We start from the raw sequence: 21,057 nt of genomic DNA on the forward strand, positions 1-21,057 counted from the left end.
TAGCATTGAGGACAAAGATAATTATTAGACAAAGAAGAATCATTGATACTCAGTGTTTTAATGTATAAACTAAGCTTTTTAGAATCAAAAGGGAATGTCTTGTAGATAATGGAACATTGGAACTACGGGAAGCATCCTGTTGACTATCCCTACCCTGCCCTAAGCAAATGACATCAAGACTTGGTATCTTTTCCCCTTTCAGCTAGTGTGCAATGGGGGATTACAAAAAGGAGGGATCTAAAGAAAAGAATCCTTCAAATCTGTGTATGAAGCTCAGACTCACCCTCAGGTGGCCCATCATAAAACCAAGTAAAGTCAAAACAGTGAATCTCTGAAAGCAGAGTTGTGGTATGGAATACCACCCAGATTTCAAATTGGTCTCTCTATAGTACACAAGCAGGACAAACCAAAATAGCACTGCAAAATTTTTTTCCGATCTAAATTGTCATTTGAACCACAATTCACAAAACAGGAATGCAATGTATATTCTGAACCTAAATAGTATCAGCTCAAAGGGAAGATTCAATTGGCAATCAGAGGCACAGAGGATAATATTCAAAATATTCAATCCCAAATTACTCAGCAGACCAAGAACTAAGAGAAATCTCAAGTCAAATGAAAAAAGACTAGGGAAACCAATGCTGAGTAAAGACATATATTAGAATTATCTGTCAAGAATTTTAAAGCAGATATAAAAGTGCTCTAGTAAGCAATTATGAATACTCTTGAAACCCCTGGAAAAATAGTGTCAGCAAAAAATTAAGAGAAGAACCAAGTGAGGATTTTAGAAGTGAAAATTATAATAACTGAAAGGTAACAACTCATTAGATGGGCTATTGTCAATAGCCTGTATGTCCAGAAGATATACAAGGTTCTCAAAACCCAAGAGTAAAAACACAGACAACCTAACTAAAAAACAGGCAAACATTAAGAAACAAAACAAATGAACAAACTGATGGTTACCAGAGGGGGAGGGTGTGAGGGGATGGGTGATAGAGGTGATAGGGATTAAGAAGTACCCTTATCATAACAAGCACTGAGTAACGCACAAGAATGTTGAATCACTATAGTATATGTACCTGACACTAATATAACACTGTATGTTTATGATACCAGAATTAAAATTTAAAAACTTAATAAAAAATACAGGCAAACAATCAGACACTTCCCAAGGAGAATATACAGGTAGGATAAATATATGAAAAGATGTATAATATCAGTAACAATTATTTAGACACAACTTAAAGCCACAATTGGATATCAATTTATAGCTATTGGAATTGGTAAGACACAAAATGTTGACTATCACAAATGCTGATGAGGATGAGGAGGAACAACTTGTTCTCTCATATAATACTTCAAAATGTAAAATGGTACATTCTGGGAAACATTTTGGCAGTCTCTTATAAAGTTAAACAACCACAATATGACCCAATAATCTCACTCCTGAGTTTTTAACCTAGAGAAATAAGAACTTATATTCACAAAAATATGTGTACACGAGCACATGGATACATATGGTAGCTTTATTTGTAACGGTCAAAAACTGGAAACAATCTAAACAGCTTTTAGGGGTAAATGGAAAAACAAACCATAGTACATTCTTTGAACACAGCCTTACTGAACAGTAAAAAGAAACATACTACTGACGTCTGCTACAATTTGGATGAATTCCAAGGGAATTATGCTAAATGAAAAGAGCCAATGTCAAAAGAATACATATGGAATAGTTTCATCCATATAACACTCTCAAAAGAACTAAATTGTAGTGATGTTGAACAGATGAGTGGTTCTTGAATGTTAGGTTTGTGTAGAGGGCTTAACTACAAAAGGATAGCATGGGGGAGTTCCTCTGGGATAATGGAACATTTTTTTCTTTTGGTTATTGTAGTGTAAATATGCACGTATGATGAAATTTGTAGAACTGTACACCCACAAAACAACTGCCTATAAAAAAAACTGATGAAATCTGAAATCTGAATTTCGCTGCTGAATAAAAAAAACTGATGAAATCTGCAAGTAGTTTAGTTGATAGTATTTTATGTTAATATTAACTACCCGGTCTTGACTATTGTACTATTGTTTTTAAAAATACCACTAGAAGAATCCAGGTGAAGGGTAAATGGGAACTCTCTGGAGTTTTTGCAGTTCTGTCTGAGCCTAAAATTACTTCACATTAAACTTCTTAAGAACAACTAATTTTTATATATATAGTGAATTTATATCAGTGTTGATTAATTTATTAATGATGGAACTGGCAAGATGGCAAAACTGTACCCTACAGGAACAGCCATGGCATATGAGACCGGGACATTCATTAATATCTTCTCCTAAACAAGGGTGTGTTATTTGATTTCCAAAGAACAGTCGTAGTGTGAAAGGCAAAGCCACAACAATCGTACTGGGGAGGAAGCAGACTTTGGGAAAAGCCACTTACAATAACTGATATGGAAAATCCCAATGACCATGTATTAGTATAATCCAATAAATCATGAAAATAGCATTTTTGATATCAGGTTTTGTGATTAAAAAATTCCTCTATCCAAGTGCCAATTATATTAATAGAAAGAAGGTACTGAAATGCATAATGAACATCAGATTCTAAAGAGAAAATAAAAACAACCCCACAATTTTGCAACAGTGAATGATTTTGCTTTATTGCTGTAACTATTCCAATAAAGAATATGTTGATAGAAGATTGTTATTTGTTACTGTTTTTGTTATTGATCTGGGTAGAGGTATGCAAGGGAAGATATGTTGCAAAATCAACTTGGCTGAAAGATAACTCTGGGATCACAGGAGAATCAGACAATACAAGAAGCCAGTGGTGGGTACTTCAGATGTGGTGCCTTTCTAATTAAACCAGAGAATGAACATTTCATGTTTTTCCTGCTAATTGTACAATGTTTGATTTCTCTAGAGAAATTTAGGTCTGGTAAACAGTTTCGCCGAATGCTTTGCATGCAGGTTCTAATGTATTGACATTGAAGGAATGATCCAATTATTATGTGATTAACTGTGGACTGCTGTTGGTCTTAGACTGATTACACTGATGGTTTATGGAGCACAATCTGTACTTGGCTCAAATGTCTTCACCGAAACTGGCAAATTCTGCCTAGGGATCAGAACTACATTGAAAAAATATTGCAAGCAAAAGCACATGCAATAATTATTCAGCTAATTCCCATTGTCACTCAAGAGACATGCTGTTACCAAGCAATGGTAATTACAATTGCCGGATGTGTACTGCTGTTGCCATGTTTAAAATTAATGAATATTTTATTGTCAACACACAAATACAGAAATATCCTGCATTTGTTGTGCAGACAAATCTTCAGTGTTTCAGCAACAGAGACAAATAAAATTTACTCCCATGCAAATTTAATTACAATATGATACATGAGAAAATGAATGACATTTCATAAATTAGAAAGAGAATTAGAAATTCAAAAATGCTAATTTTTAAGAAACCCAATTAACACACACTAGAATTAAATGCAATCTTTGGCTTCATCAAATGATTTTTCCATTATTCTTTAGTGCAACATTAAAATTCAAGATGTGAAGGGACGAAAACATTCTAGAACTACTAATTATGACAAGAAAAGAGGATGAATTCAGGTTTGCCTTCAGGGGTTATTTTTAAATAGGTGACTAATAACTAGAAAAAAATTTCTTCATCTGCTACTTACGAGATGCCGGTATGTGTCTTATCCATGTTTTCTACTCATTTATTTGTAATATCTTAGCTGGCTGGGATCTTCTAAATCCATCCTTTGATCCCTATCTCATACAGTTCAATTTAATCACAGTAGAGATGGGGACCAATTAAGGAAAATAAATGGTCTAATATTAAGGTTACAGAATGAGGAATGCTTCTCTTGCTACTTAACAAGCAGCATTTTTGGTGACTCTTTCAAAAGAAATTATTGTTGAAGTTTATCCACTGCATAGGGTAGAAAATAAAGTTACCCTTTTCTAAATTTGAGGTAGAGTCTTTTGTTACCCTATATAGGTACTGAGAGATTTCTGTTTGTTTTTGCTTTCAAAGGAAGGAGAAATATACATAAAATTATAAAATGTACTAAACGTGTAGAATGTACAATAGGACTTACTTTGATCTGAAAAGAACACCTCATAAAAAGGATTTATTATTTTATAATAGGAGGGGATTGAGTTATCCCACTATGCTGAAATGGACCAAATCTTCCATTATATTTTGTTGTTGTTTTTAGAAACATGAATCACAGTTTTCACCCTTCCAACATGTCCAACACTGGAAACAATTACTATCCATTATCTGATATTTATCAATAGTAGGTATATTTTCTATTTTAAAATATACATATATTTTATATATGCACATATATATCTATAAATTACTGTTTTATATGAATAATCACATGCTATATATACTTTTCTGCAAATTTACTTTTTTGACCCACCTTATCTTTGTGAGATTTATCTACAGATTGAAACATGTAACTCTAAGTCATTTTCATGGCTTAATAGTATTTCACTTACACATGTACAACTCAATCTATGTATTTCAGCATTGATGAATATGCAATCATTTCCACTTATTTTTCATTACAATGCTGCTACAACAATTCTGGTATAAGTATTCTTATGTGCATATATAAGAATTTCTTTAAGGCAGTTGTCTTGAAACAGGAGTATGTTTATCCCTTGGGGCATGCAAAAACCTCCCAATGATATGCCAATATGGGTAATTTTAAGATATGAAATTCCATGTCATTAGCTTCCCTGGGAACTCATTCATAGTTGTCCTCATATTTTACAGAAGAATTGACATCTTTATAACCACAATTCTTCTGATCCATGAATCTGATGTATCTCTCCAATTACTTAGGTTCTCTTTAATATACTTCAAAGAATTCTGTAAAATTCTTCATAAGATTCTGCCATATTTTTGGCACAGTAAGCCTCTTAAATTATAGTTTTAACTACTTGTGTTAATATATAGGATTGTGTTTGATTTCTGTATATTGCTAGACTCATAAATGCTAACACTTTTTCTATATATCCTCTGGGGATTTCCATGAAGGACAGAAAAATTGTTTTCAAATAATGAGAACTTTGTTGTTGTTGTTGTTGTTGTTGTTGTTTTTCCCTTTGAATCCTCAAAAGTTTCCTTTTTTCTTGTCTTACCTCAGTTGTTAGAATCTCCCTTACAATTTCCACCTAGTGAAATATAGGCATATTTCCATTTGGGTTTTTTGTTTGTTTCTTTGTTTTGCTCTTGAATTGGTATTCATTCAATTTTTTTGATGATTAGGTCTAGTCAGTTTTTCTACTTTCTTCTTGAGTTTTCTTTAGTAAGTTATAGTTTTCTAAAAAATTTTCTATTTTGTTGGGTGAAGGGCAGTGAGAAGTACAAGCTCCCAGTTATAGAATGAATAAGTCAGAGAAATCAAAGGTATAGTGTATGGAAGGTAGTGAATGGTATTGTAATAGCACTATATGATGCTGATGGGAGATGCACTTGTGGTGAGGACATAACGCATAGAATTTTGAGTCAGTATGTTGTATGCCTGAAAGTAATGTAACATTGTATGTTAACTATACTTCAATAAAAAATTAAAAATAAATAAATATTTATTTCCCCCCCTAAGTTTTCAAATTAACTGGCATACATTAACCTATGATATAATAGGTTGCCATAATAGGACTCTTCCTACCTCAGCCTTAGCTGAAAGCTCAAGACAGATAATGAAGTAGCTATCAAGTACTTCACTTCTTAAAGTGAGTTACCCTTGCGAGATTGCCAGCAATTTTTTATTCACCCACTGTTACGGTATAAAGAGTAAGGGTGACAATGCTTGAAGGAAGCATGCCAAGATGCTTTTCATGTCCTGTTCACTCTGGTGAAACAGAATTTCCTTACCCCCTTGCCTTAGGAAGGTGAGTGAAGAGGACTTAAAGAGAACCATGCCAAGAAAGTTTATACATGCCTCTGGGAGCCACAACAATGTATGGAACGGTGTTTAACTTTCATAGGGACAAACTAAACACAAGAGATGATCTGGAGCTAACAGAGCAGTGACAGAGAAGGTTGCATTTGAACCAAAGACTCTTCCTCCAAAAGGGCAAACGTGTGCGTGTCCTCAAAAGGGAATAAGCCAATAGTCATCTTAGAAAGGGATGCAGTCCAAGATGGGACCCAACTAGAAACTCAGGTCTGAGGGGCAGTTGTAATTGGCCAGACAATAGGGATGTCCTCTATGAGGAGATCTCCAGTGGGGATGTCTGAGGAACACAAAAGTGCTCATGAAATAAACACTGAATAAGAGTGCATCTGCCACATATGGAGGCAAACTGTGTTAACCACATATGCATTTGTCTTTTTCTCTTAGTCCCCTTTACACTTAATGTCTTCCCTGAGGGAGTTAAACTCTGCCACTAATCCGTTGGAATAGAAAGAGAGAAGGGAAAGGAAGAGAGAAGAAGACAACCATCCTCTCCATTCCTACCACTTACTGAAGACTGAGCAGGCCCTCACTAGAAGAGGAAAAGACTCTTTTAAGAAGTTCAGAGCATTGACATTAACCTGAACTGGACTTTTCTTACTAAAAGTAAAGGCTATTTTCTAAGAGAATAGAAAAGTGGTGGAACTCACTACAGATTTTTTCCAACAAGACAGAATATTTTTCACTAAGTCGTTCCAAGGCAAATACAAGAAAAAGTGAAGTTCATTTCTGCTTACATCCAAAGAGGTCTAGTCCATTAAAGAAACTAGTAAGTTCTCCAGCATTATTTTGAAAATCCCTGCTGCTTCTATAGTTATGTCCTACTTTGTCATTTATTTCATTATTTATTTATCCCTTTATGATCAATATATTATCCATTAGTGCCAAATAGTATATTATTGGCTTTGTTGGTTCTTTTTATTATATCTTTGATTCCTACTCCATTATTTTATCTGCTTTCTATTGCCATTTGTTGAATTTTTTTGGATTTGTTCTATAATCATTCTAACTTTAGCAAACTGAACTTTACACTCATTGCTTTTCAGTATTTCTTTTGTTCTTCCCTATTACAAACTTATGATACTATACATTTCTATCTAATGCTTATTCACCATCACTCCAACAACTATTCGCATGAAAATTCTTGTCTATCTAGTTATTTAGAAGTTCAGGTGATTTGTTTAAAATCTGAGTTTCTTTTTCCTTTTTAGTTATTTTTCAAACTGGTTTCCAACTTATTGACATTGTGATTAGAGAATGTTGCCATCTGATACCAGTCCTTTAAAACTGGCTGAGACTTGTTTTATGCCTTATTATATAGTTAGTTTGCAGAAATATTTTCATGTTCTTGAGAAAAATATGTCCTCTAATTGTAGGGTAAAGGTCTCTATTTTCATTTATTATGTTATTCTCATTAATTGTATTGTTCAGATCTTTTTTTTTCCTTCCTGATCTCAAACATGGGAGAACTGTAGAAGGACATATTGTCCTAATACTTCTGTCAATTCTGTTTTATTTTTATTCTAGTCTTTTTTCCCCCAAACTTAATAACTCAATAACCAACTCAAGAATCATTATAGCTTCAAGGAAATAGAAATGTTAACTATTAAGATTAAAGTACAAAACCTAATATTATATACTATATCCAATGCTCTCTGAAGATGAACCTTATCCAGGGAAGGTATAAAGTGAGAAAAGGTAAGAATTCTCCAGACATCCAGAGGTCATGAGGAAGTCTCAAGAAATAAGACTAGGAATATTCTCCCCCAGGCTTTGATCCTTCTAAGTGCAGGAGTTCAGAGAGAATTCAGAATGCTCAAAAGAAGACTATCATGGTCCCCAGCCTCTCACTTACAAGGTATCTCAGACATCCTTTCATTTCTCTTCCCTAGAACCCACAGCCTAGACTCCACTACCTCTCTTGAGACTACTGGGTGTTATTTCATTGGGCACATGAGTGTGCTATTGCTGGGCCGTACGGTAATGCTGTGTTTTACATTTTGGGAAACTGAAGATTGTTTTCAAAATTCCACTGCAGTATGATATTTATTAGTTTTCCCACTTGGAATGTTCTCATTCTACATTTTATTCTTGAATTGTTAATAGTCAGATGATGCATGTGGTAGTCAAAGTGTAAAGAGTATTTGTAAAAAGTATTTTATTTTCTATTGTACTTTATATTAACTTTATTACTGTTCGAAGTGATGACTATTACTATTAGAAAAAAATTGAAATTTGGGACTGAAAATATAGAACAGAGGGATTGTGCAGAAATAAATATGGGCCCAAATAAAAAAACAAAGTAAAAGCAAACAAATCACCAGGATCTTAAAAAACAGATAACCAAAATCAAAAGGCAAAAAAATCCCCAAAATATCCTCAAATATTGAACAATGGATTAATTTTCTTAATATAAATATTTTGCAATTCACTGAAAAAATAGGTACGTGAAATTAAGATTTCTAACCTAACTAATGGTACATAAAACCATCTCGTATAACTAAGATTAGAGAGTTGGCAAGGATTTAATTATAAGATATACAAATGGGTAAAGAACACTTGCCAACATTCAAACTTACTTCAAGTTATCAAAATGCAAATTAAAGCAGCAACCAAATGAAATCTTTAGCTAAGAACTGGAAAAACTTGATCATACCCAGTTCTGTTGTGGAAAACAGCCAGATATCACTGCTCGCTGCTCACTAATGTCTGTTGCACACAGTACAATTCCAAATTGAAAAATTTTATACCCATCTGTCTGCTTATCAATGTAAACACACACATACCTGTCTTGGAAAATATATGCATACTGTTTTTCCATTAACACTGGGAATATAAAGTTCTTATAATCAGAACAGTAAAATTATCTTCTTTGTGAGCTATTCATAGGTACTAATGTAATAAAGTATAATTATAATACTTCAACATAGTTAGGAACTTGTCAAGCCAATCCAATAATTTAGAAAGGGCATGAGTATGTTAATGGAGCTGGGTTCAGCTGGACTTTGGTAGGTGGTACTAAAGCAGTGGTATCTATTTTGGTTAAATCATATTTTTGGAGCAATGGTGCCTCCTCCTGACCCCCCAATCCCACCCCAGTGAATTCAGTTAGCGTGCCAATGGCATCTCAAGCCTTTGTTTATCAAGAGCATCTATGTCTCTTTGCCTCCTAGCCTGGCCACTCTCTGAGCTGGAATAAAAAGTATATATAGAGTTCACAATTTTCATGGTTCATTCAATGTCTTATCTCATTTAATCCTAATAACAACTTCAGGAAGTAGGTCTTATACTCGATTACTAACTAGGAAACGAAATTTAATTAGTTTCAGAAAGCAGAATTAGTTCCCAAGGCTAATTTGTCCGATGTCACAATTAGTAAGGGGCAGTATTAGAATTTAAATTAGTTTCTTCTCACCACCATTATACACACTATCCACTATATATTTTATCTTATCCTGAGTTTTTTGAGTCAGTGAGTACAGAATATCTCCATTTTACAGAAGAGAGTTTTTTTTTTAATAAATCATTTACAAATGAGCCATTAGAAGAGTGAATAGAGATTGTACTATTCCTAACAAAACCCAGAATCCAGGATTCCTAACTCCTGACTCTGCTTTGTCACCTTTCCTCTACCTGCTGATGCCTCTGGGGATGAACTGACACTTCCTTGAGATACCACTCACATTTTTGAGGTTCTTTGGGGCAGAGTCCTCCCCCTTCCAAATAATTCCATAAAACATGCTATCAACACAATCCACAGTCCTCAGTATTCAGGCAAAACCAAGTCCCTATTTACATCTTTTTTTAAAACATCTGTAATAATAAATATGTAAAGCACTCAGCTTAGACTTCATACCTAACCAGGTGGGAATTAAAAAAAATTAATTTCAGCAAAAAGTGAGAAAGTATTATCCCTGCTCACTTCATAAGTTTAATTTGAAATGATTTCTAAGAAACAATAAATTGCTTAAAGTAAAATTTCATTTTCAAGTAAACAAAAGATGTTTGTAAATATATTACTTTTGTACAGAAAGGATACAAGGTACCTTACAATGATATATAAACAAAATAGGAGAACACAGATAACTTTAGAAGTAAAATGATAAGGTGTAAACTTAGCTAGAGAGTAGGGAATGAGTATTTTTTTGATGCATACACCACAAATTTGGTCAAAGTTTTTAATTGGAGAATGATTATCAAAACCTTTTTTTTTTTTTTTGGTGGTCTAACTTCTTATAGTTTTGTGATAAATCAGCAAAGGATATTGCACTTTTGGGGATACCCAATAAAACTTATAGTGAGAAAATGCCTTTTATTGCATGACTGAAAATACTGTTCTGCAATATCAGATTTGTGGAGTCTGAGTCCTGAGGTTGGAAAGGGTTAAAACGGAAAAGGTAAGCCACAACTCCGGACTGCATACAAAAAATTTACTCAAGCACCAGCCAGAATAAAAAATATAAAAACAGATAAAAATATGGAAGTAATTAGGTCATCCAAGTGTGCTGACAGACTGATTCTCTAAGTAGGGTTAAGTCCTCCAGCAGCTCACAGGTCCCAGGAGAGTAACTGTGGTAAATAATCAAATCCTGAATGGAGGTGAGCAGACATTGGAGTCAGTAAGTCCTTAACAGCTGACTTGGACAATCCTTCTAGTGGCATTTTCTTGACCTGTGTGTTTTCATAAACGACTGAATTTCTAAGTAACCTAGACCTTGCAGGTGTTCTGGGCTTGTTGTCCACTGGCCCTCACCACTATGCCTTTCACTGCTATAAGTTCTGTTGATATGAAATTTGGAAGGGAGAAGAGAAAGGAGCCACCATTAATATCCTCCGGAGGCAACTGCAGGTAGATATCTGGGCAGAAGATAAGGATTTGAGAATCATCAGCTTTGGGTGGCAGCTAAGACTAGAAACTGCAGAAATGATTAGAGCGTTACCAAGGCTTCCAGGTGAGCACCTGTGTGTCCCTTACCTCTAACAGCTTTGTGCTCAAGCCTGCCAGCAGCTGGGTAAGCCATTATTCTCTCTGCTAAAATCCTCCTGTTTGAAATACCTGGAACGGTTTTTGTTTTCCGGGACAATCTCTGATACTTCACCAAATGTGCTGACCAAAAAAACTTCCTAGTCAATGTTACTATGAGAAAACCAGAAATACTACATAATTCTCAGTGTCCATAAAAGAAAAGGGAACTAGTTACTCATGAGACATACAACTATTCTTAGTATAAGAGACTTTTCCCCCAACAGCCTTCAAATAAACAGAATTTTCAGAGTGCCACTTTTCTAAATATCCTTCAATAGAGGCTTGACTCCACGGGAAGGTGGTGTGGAAGGAAACAGGAAATACACTGTTATCATGCACTCAGCTTCCTTTGGACACAGCTTGTTTAAGAATATATCTTAGCATATGGAACTGAATGGACAGTCTAATTCACCTCTGCTTAGCTCAATCTTGACACTTATTTGTTGATATTTTATTATACTAGAGAACATGTTAATCTAGCATGCATTGTGAATGCATTAGAATTTAAGTAATAATTAAAGCATTTTTTGATGCAAAATACAGGTTCATAGGTTAAATACAGGTTCATAGGCTTCAAAGACAACCAACCCAGATATAATACTACCTATTGCTGAGGGATAAAGAGCCTTACAGAACTGAGTTCCTGATTAGAGATCTCCCTGCCCCTTTGCATGGAAGTTGCAAAGGTAGGACCTGTATGCAAAAGCGTGACTCCCCTTAGTAACCTGTCTTATACCCTTTCTAGCATGAGGATACTTGGGCAATCAGGGCCTACTGACAAAACTCCTTTAAATGAAAGTGCTAATGAATTTAGTTATGCAGATTTTCTTTGGAAAATGTGAATACTCTTAAGAAACACGGTATTACAGTGTTTTGCATCAAAAATGCTTTAATAATTACTTAAATTCTAATAGTAGACATTCTTTCTGGATTGCCTCCATAAATCATGGAAAAACAAAACAAAACAAAACAGGTATCTAGAAATTAGAACACCATTGACCAGAATTCTTCCCTCATGTGGACACATTCTCATCTGTGGGAATTCAGATTGTTGCTATTTAAAGCTTCTCAAGACAAAAGAGCCATGGTTGCACTTTTCAAACTGAAGTGTAAATTTATTATCATTCAAAAAAATATTTATTGGATACCTATTATGTGTCAGACGTTGTGTTTACATAACAGGATATATCAATGAACAAAACAGATAAAATTATCTGTTCTCACGTTCTAGTTGTAGAGGTAGAAAATATATCAAAATAAGTAAAGTAAGTTGTATTTTAGAGGATAGTGGGTGGCACTGAAAAAAAAAAAACTTGGGAAGAAAATGGAATGCAGAATGGCAGGGACAGGAGTTGCAATTTTAAAAGGGATTATGAATGAAAGCCTCAATGATAGGAGACTAAAGAGCCATGCAGACACATGTGGAAAAAACATGCCACACAGAGGAAACAGCTGGTGCATGTTTCCAGCAGTGGAAACATGCACACATGTTTGGCAACCAACAAGGTCAGTGAATACGGTAGTGTATGAGGGAAAAGTATGAAGAGATGGGATCTAAGAGGCTACCAGAAGCCAGATGATAAAGGGTCTTATAGACAATTTTCAGAATATCAGAATTTATTCTGAAGGACTTGGGTAGCCTGTGGAGAACTTAGTACAGCCAAATGATACTGTCTGATTCACATTTTAACTGACCATTCTAACTACTAGGTTGAAACCTAAAAGCAAGTATTTCTAGGGGCATTACTTTACATTTGTGTCACAGAAATTCTCCTCTCACCTTTTCCTGGCATTTATCTGTTTGAAATCCACTAATGCATTATATTGACTTGAAAAAGAGCTTTATCAAGTAGCTTTATTTTTCACATTGTATTCTTCCTGATTCATTATAAAATGTTAAATAAGGGGTACCTGAGTGGCTCAGATAGTTAAGCATCTGCGCTCAGCTCAGGTCACAATCCTGTGGTCCTGGGATTGAGTCCTATGTCAGGCTCCCTGCTCAGCAGGGAGACCGCCTCTCCTTCTTCCTCTGCTGCTTCTCCTGCTTGTGCTCTTTCACTCTCTCTCTCCCTCTCAAATAAATAAATAAATAAACAAATAAATAAAATCTTTTTAAAAATGTTAAATAAGATTTGAGTCAGCAAATAGACATCCTAGCATGTAACAAATGTGCTAGACATTTATGCTATGATTTCAGGTGGTAAAGGAGGATATTCAATCATATATACATGCATGTAGCCACTAGAATCTCAAATATATGAACACAGCGTAAAAAGGAAAAAAAAAAAAAGATAAAATAGGAATGCCCTAAATGTCCAAAAGATTATTTTCTTTTCTTTTTTCTTCCCTCCAACTTTCAGTATTTTAATTCATGTGAAGAAACAAAAATTATTAGAGGATGAAAAGACATTCTCTACACATATACTATCATATACTGAGTTCTCTGAAAGAAGACACCGGGAAGTGTGGGGTATAAGATATTTATTAGGGATCAACACCTGTGAAAGAAAGGAAAGGTATGGAGAAACAAGACTGGGAAGAGGGATAAATCATATTACTAATGCAGGTCTAACATCTCAGCCAGCCTGGTGAGAAATCCTGAAACAAAAATTGCCTGTGAGATTTGTCCTGTTGCTTATCCACCAAAATGGCCTGGCCTTCCTATCCCCACCTTCGTCACTGGTTGAAAATATGACCTCAAATGAGATAGTTTTCCTGATAAAGGCATACCCTGAGAAGTTAACAACTAGAGTCGTCTAATGACTAAACTTCACTCTGCTCACTGAGTCCTTTCTTGAAGGGTGGCACATTTCTGTTTCCCATTCACAGATGGCCTTGTGACAAAACACGTCACACACATACCAGGTGACAGCATTGTCTCCCTAGCCTCTCATTTCACAGCTATCCTCCGAGTAGAAAAATAATTAAAACTGAGCCAACACATTCCTGCAATCAAAGCAAATAGAAGAAAAGAACTGTAATCTCGTAGGTGTTTCTAGGTGGGGGGACAGGGGAAGAAGGGATCATTTCACATACTGTAATGACTCATGCAGGAAAGGGACTAAGGTACTGGGAGAGGAGGTTATTATTAGAAGCAGAAAAGGTGAGCAGTTACCTGCTTTTTTTCATTTCATGGCTTCTGACCCTATACATCTCTTGTATCAGGTTTGGCCAAAGACAACAACTGCAAATCTAAAACACATTTTCAGTGCTTAAGTTTGGTAGGTCTCTTGTTAGCATTTGACACATTGCATTACACATTTTTTTTTTTAAATTACACACCACCACACTCTCCTAGCTTGAGCCTCTCTCTTTGTGTGCTCCTTCTCAGGTTTTTTTGTTCATTTCCCATTCTCCTTCTAAGATCAAAATTTACTCAGAGCCATTTCCTATATCCCTTCACTTCTCTCTCTGTATTAAACTGCACATGATGTCATTATCTTGCATTGAGTTGCACTGAACCTCTACAAGATGACTTCCAAATTTACTTCTCCAGCCAATCTCTTGAGTTCCAAACTTGTATATGAAAGTTGTCTTTGAAATTTATACACACTTAACATGTGCAAAATGAACATTTAATCATTAACCCCATTCTAATACACAATAGTTTTTCTCAAATATTCCCCAATATTCTTATAACCAGAACACCCAGTTTTTTAAGCCAGAGTCTAATACTCATATACTTAGTATATGAGTTCCAAAATATTTATTTCCTTTTCTCTCTGTGGTTACTACCTTTACTATAAGACATACCATCATCAAATCTTATCCCAATTCCTATAACCTTCCCACTCTTCCTACAAAAATATATTCTCTAAAGAGTAGCCAGAGTGATATTTTAAAATTGCAAATAGGATCATATTCAAAACCTTCTAATTTGTCCCCACTGTACATTATATAAAAATTCAAATTTCTGACCACAACTTACAAGTACCTATATAATTTGTGACTAGTGTGACTTTTTAACTTCATTTCCTAGTCTTCTTCCCTGAATTCACTCTGCCTACACACCACTTTCTTTCTCTTTCTCTAACATACTGGGCTCTTTCCTTTGTATTTTTAACTTTTGTATATTCTGTTTCTTTTTCTGGATTGCCCCTTCTCACTGTCCAGGTTTACAGTCAATATCATTTCTTCAAATAGACCTCTGTTGAGAATTTATTCTTAAATAGACTCCTTATATTACTTTATCATCTAATATTGTCCCGCCTATTAGAGTGTAAGCCCCATGAAGGTCAGGAAAGTATCTATTTTGTTTCCTACGATATCCTCAACAATTAGCACAATAACTGACACCCAGTAAGTAAGTCCTCCAATAAATATTTGTTAGATGAATTGAATAGCTAACATCTGAGAATCGTATGTAATCTGAACCTAGTCTTTTGCTATGTTTCAAAGGAAAGGAGGGGGGAGGAGTTAACATGGAGGAGTAGTGGGAGGACCCTGGGCTTGCCTCATCCCTCCAACACAGTTAGATCAACAACAAATCATTTTGAACAACTAGGAAATGGATATGAAGATTAAGAAAACAATCTGCACAATTGGAGGGCAAGAACATGGCAGATGTTCAGATATGAATTGAAAAGAAAAGCCATGGTGCTATGGAAGGGAGGAAGCCCTTTTTGTAGAAAGAAGTCAGGGAGAGTGAGAGAGAAGGGGAGAGAGAGCAGTGTGTAGGGTTTGCGCAAGATGCCATGGTGTGGGGATCCCTTGGGTCACACTGGTAGAGAACGGATGTTTTCCTTCCTGTAATACATTTGGAAGAGGATATATTGCCTCTCCAAGGACAAAGGACCCACCAGGCGCCATCGAGCTGCCATTTAACAGCAGGGGACAGTGGCGTGTACAGAGGGCAGATAACCTGGTCATAGCTTTTTGCTGTGCTTCACCATAGACTCCAGGCACCTCCGTGACCCTTTGACTGTTTTTCTGGGACAGAACAATGCTGGTGCAGCACTGCGAGGCTCTCCTCCAAGGGAGTAGAATGGGTTCATGCCTTGCTGGGTCCTTTAAGAATTGGAGTTTTGAATCCCAGACTTCAGACAGAGATAAAACACAAGAACTGTGGCACCAGGCATACCAATGGCCTGGGCACAGATAGGCTGAGGTCGGGGATCTGAGGAGGGCCTGGGACACTGGAGGGGAGATTGTTCGCTTTTCTGTGAAGACTTTCTCAACAGTGATGGCAGCAAGTTCCCCTCCCCAGAGATGAGAAGGCAGGGTAACATCATCTCCCACACTCCCCCAAATCCCTGCCTCTGCTCACCAGCACCCTTGGACTTCAGAGAGAAAGAATGTACCTCCAGTGAGTGCTGGAGTCATTTATACCAAACCCCATGCCCCCTGCATCTTGCAGGGGCATCTTCACAAGAGCAGGACTGACTGTGGGCCGGCATGGTGGGCCTATCTCTCAGAAGACCATCACAGGCCCCCGGCATACAACAAGTCTATTGATCATAGAGTGCTCCAAAGTATTAGCCTCAGTTCTAGTGGAAATAAGACCAGGCTTGTTTGCTTGCTAGCTTGTTTCTTTTTCTCACTTTATTTTATTTTTTAATTTTTTCTTTGGAATCAGGCTTACAGTTTTTGTTCATTTGTTGGTTTTTTTTTCCTTTTCTTATTTTAAAGGGAAAAGAAAACTATTAGACCACAAATATAGACAGGGAATTCAGCAATTCTGCAAAGCATAATAATATGTATAATATTATTATGTATATGTATATGTATAATAATAATATAGTATGGACTAGAGGAGTCTCAGAAGAAGAAGAGCAGGGAAAAGGGGGCAGAAGGTTTATTTGAACAAATAATAGCTAAGAATTTCCCTAATCTGGGGAAGGAAACAGACATTAAAGTCTAAGAGGCACAGAGAACTACCCACAAAATCAACAAAAATAGGTTAACATCAAAAAGTACCATAGTGAAACTTGCAAAATACAAGATAAAGAGAGAGTTCTGAAAGCAGCTCAGGAAAAATGTGCTCAGTCTACAAGGGTAGACACATAAGGTTAGCAGCAGATCTGTTCACAGAAACTTCACAGGATAGAAGAAAGTGGCATATCATATCTTCAACTTGCTAAATGGGAAAAATATGCAGCCAAGAATACTAATTTTAGTAAGGCTGTCATTCTATTCAGAATAGAAGGAAAGATAAAGAATACCCAACATAAGGAAAAGCTAAAGGAGTTTGTGAACCCTAAACCAGCCCTTCAAGAAATATTAAAGGGGACACTTTGAATGGGAAAAAAGGACCGAAACAACAAAGACTGGAAAGAAACAGAAATAATCTGCAGGGACAATGACTTTACAGGTAATACAGTGGCACTAAATTCATAGGTATCAATAATTACTCTGAATGTAAATGGACTCAATGATCCATTCAAAAGACACAGGGTATCAGAATGGATAAAAAAAAAAAAAAGACCAACTTATATGCTGCTTACAAGAGACTCATTTGAGATCCAATGACACTTCCAAATTGAAAGTGAGGGGGTGAAGGACCACCTATCATGTTAATGAACATCAAAAGAAACCTGTAGTAGCCGTACTTATATCAGACGAACTAGATTTTAACCAAAGACTGTAATAAGAGATGAAGAAAGGCAAGGAAAGGAGAAAAGGCAATGTAAAAATAAAGTACAACTTAAGATGAAGCCTTCAATGACTACTTATATCCAGTTAGTTCCTTCCCTCCAAATCCCTTGAGCTTCTTAGTTATTGAGAGAACGATTATTGTGGACAGACTTTCTTTCTTTCTTTTTTTTTTTTTTTCTTTTTAAAGATTTTATTTATTTGACAGAGAGATCACAAGTAGAGAGAGAGAGAGGAGGAAGCAGTCTCCCCGCCTAGCAGAGAGCCCGATGTGGGACTCGATCCCAGGACCCTGAGATCGTGACCTGAGCTGAAGGCAGAGGCTTAGCCCACTGAGCCACCCAGGCAGCCCCTGGACAGACTTTCTAAAGGTGATATTGGTGGCTTCCTTGAAAATCAGGAAAAGTTAATACTGAAATGGCAGTGAGAAGCACTATAGATATAGCCTCTAAAGGGTGCTCATCAGTATACTTCCCTTAGTATCAAAGACACACAGACAAGTTCAATTGACTTTAATTAGGGTCTCCCTAGACTCCCCAATAGGTAAGGCTTCCTAGCATCCTTAGCACAATAGCTAAGTAATTTGCCAACCAGGATAAGTGTGAAAGATACTGCAGCCCCAGGGTAACTATATAATTCTTAGAAGTAATTAGTAAGAGATTACAACCTGTTATTCTGCATTCACAGCAAAAACACCTTGTTATAGCAATGGGCTAGATAGGTGTTAATTTGACACCTATTGAACAAAAACCATCACACCAAACAACAACAACAACAAAAAAAACGGCTTGTGATTTAATATCATAATGCTTCCTATGATCGATAATGACATTTAGATGTAATATTCTTTAATGCATTTGTTCGATTATCATGCTCCAGAATTGGTAAAAATTATAAGCAAGAAACACTTTCTTTGAAAAGAAACAAAGATTTTTTTTAAAATCCAAAACCATGTAGATCACAGAAATACTAGGCAAAGAATAAGAAAATTTAATAAGAAGCTGGAGTTTTAAATTTATGTTGGATGCTAAATTTGTAAAGAATTTTTTTTTTTAGATTTTATTTAATTATTTGTTAGAGAGAGAGAGAGAGAGAGAACAAGCAGGAGGAGCAGCAGGCAGAGCAGGCAGAGGGAGAAGCATGTTCCCTGGTGAGCAAGGAGCATGATGCAGGACTCAATCCCAGGACCCTGGGTTCATGACCTGGGCCAGAAGCAGCTACTTAAACAACTGACCCACCCAGCCATTCCTGTGAAGACGTTTATCCATTACTCTTCATTTCAAGGTCAGAGCTTATTAGTATCACAGTTTTACATACGAAAAAAACAGAGATTCTGGGAGGTTAAGTGAGCTATGTGGGGTCTATTAGGAAGTCATTATTGGCAGGGAATGGATTAGAGCCTGGAACCCTTCTCTTTTTCAGGCTAGCAAGTGGCACTTACTCTGGGGTTATTTCCTGAGCAATAGAATACACGTGGCAAGCATCTATGGATATTTATAATGTGTAAGAACTATTTAGAAAGTAGTTCTCTCAGTTGATCAAGGGTCCAACTCTTGGTTTCAGCTCAGGTTGTGATCTCAGGGTTATGGAATCTAGCCCTACCTTGGACTCCATGCTCACTGCAAAGTCTGCTCAAGATTCTCTCTCCCTCTCTCTCTGCCCCTTTCCTTTCCCAGCTTGTGCACTCTCTCTCTCATAAACAAATAAATAATTAAATAAATAAATAAATCTTAAAAAAAAAAAAAGGAAAGCAGTTCTCTCAATGCAACTAGTTCTTCAAAAAGAAGGATAAAAGAATGATTTTCTAGATAGGTATAATGGAAGTTGTCATAAACTTTGATCAGAAAATTTATTAATTTTAATTATTAATTAAATATTAATTACTGTCCTTGGACAAAACAACTCCTGTATGACTCAGTTTCTTCTCTTCCAAATTTGGAAGTAACAGAAACTACTTTCCAGGATTGTGGGAAAACAAAAGAAATAATTCCTTGAAAGGTTAACAAATAACTCTTTGAGTGTCTATTATGTGGTAAGCACTCCAAATACTAAGATATAGACACCTAGTCTCCATTCAGGAATGTGGCACTACTGAAAAGTTTAGTTATTTTTATATTTGAGCAACCACATGTCCTAGCCAAATACGGAAATGGAACAGTCTAAATTGTCTCATCTCAGGCATATTTCCTTAGTAGATCAATCTTTAGTTCTGAACTAGGGGTTAAGACAAATGTAGAGTACAAAGCAGCTGTGAAGGTAATTCAAAGTTTGTTCTGTTCTTAATTTCCCAAGAAAGGAGACATGTACGTAACACTGAGCAAGCAGTTCCAGAGAGAATATTCCAGGAAAACCCATGTAGCTCGGTATAAGCTCTATAAGTAACAAATCAAACTAGACACCCATTACCGAAGTCACTGTGAATTAATGTGCAAAATCATTATCCTAATAATAAACACTGATAAAATATACAACATAAACTCATTCTTTTTAAAGAAAAAAAAAACCAATAGGAACAAAAGTGTACTAGAGTTTGCCCTCAAAATTCCTCTTTTATAAGTTATTTTTCTCAAAAAAAATTTTTTAAAAGATTTTATTTATTTGAGAGAGGAGAGAATGAGAGCGAGAGCATGAGGATGAACGGGGCAGGGGCAGTGGAGAGGGAGAAGCAGACCTGCTGAGCAGGTTTTTTAAGAGCTATTTCTAGCACTTGGCTATTTTTTTTTTTTAAATTTATTTTCAGCGTAACAGTACTCATTGTTTTTGCACCACACCCAGTGCTGCATGCAATCCATGCCCTCGCCAATACCCACCACCTGGTTCCCCCAACCTCCCACCCCTCGCCCCTTCAAACCCCTCAGATTGTTTTTCAGAGTCCATAGTCTCTCATGGTTCACCAGCATTTGGCTATTTATTATAGGGAGTCCAGCAGATATTGATAATACTCAATTCTCTATCAATTACCTATTAGGTAGTGCAGGGTAGTGATCTGGAACCCAAATTCTGGAGCCAGACTGCCCCAGTCAAAATCTTGGCTCTTATTAGATGTACAAGATGTATAATCCTGGGTAATTACTTAACTAACTGGTGCCTCAGTGTCTCCTTTTCAGCCAGGAGCTAATTATAGGTCTTACCTTTTAGCTTTTTTGTGAGGAAAGGATGAATGAATATGAATATGAATAAAGCACTTAGAATATTGCTGGCCACATTTGTAATTACTCAATAAGCTTTAATGACTATTACTGAATTGGTGTGAACTAATTCAGTCAATTGGTACTGAACTATTAGACAATAAACATATCTTACCTTAAAACAATACAATTGATTACTTGGTTTTAAAAAAAAATAACTTTGAGGATATTTCATTACTTATTTTTCCACAAGGATTTACCCCTCATTTCTAATTCAGGAGAGATTTTCTTCAGGGCATTTTGTTTCCTGTAAGTACTTTTA

This window comes from Enhydra lutris, unplaced genomic scaffold, assembly GCF_002288905.1.
Source record: "Enhydra lutris kenyoni isolate GAN:26980312 unplaced genomic scaffold, ASM228890v2 scaffoldscaffold74, whole genome shotgun sequence".
In the NCBI taxonomy this organism is placed as follows: domain Eukaryota; kingdom Metazoa; phylum Chordata; class Mammalia; order Carnivora; family Mustelidae; genus Enhydra; species Enhydra lutris.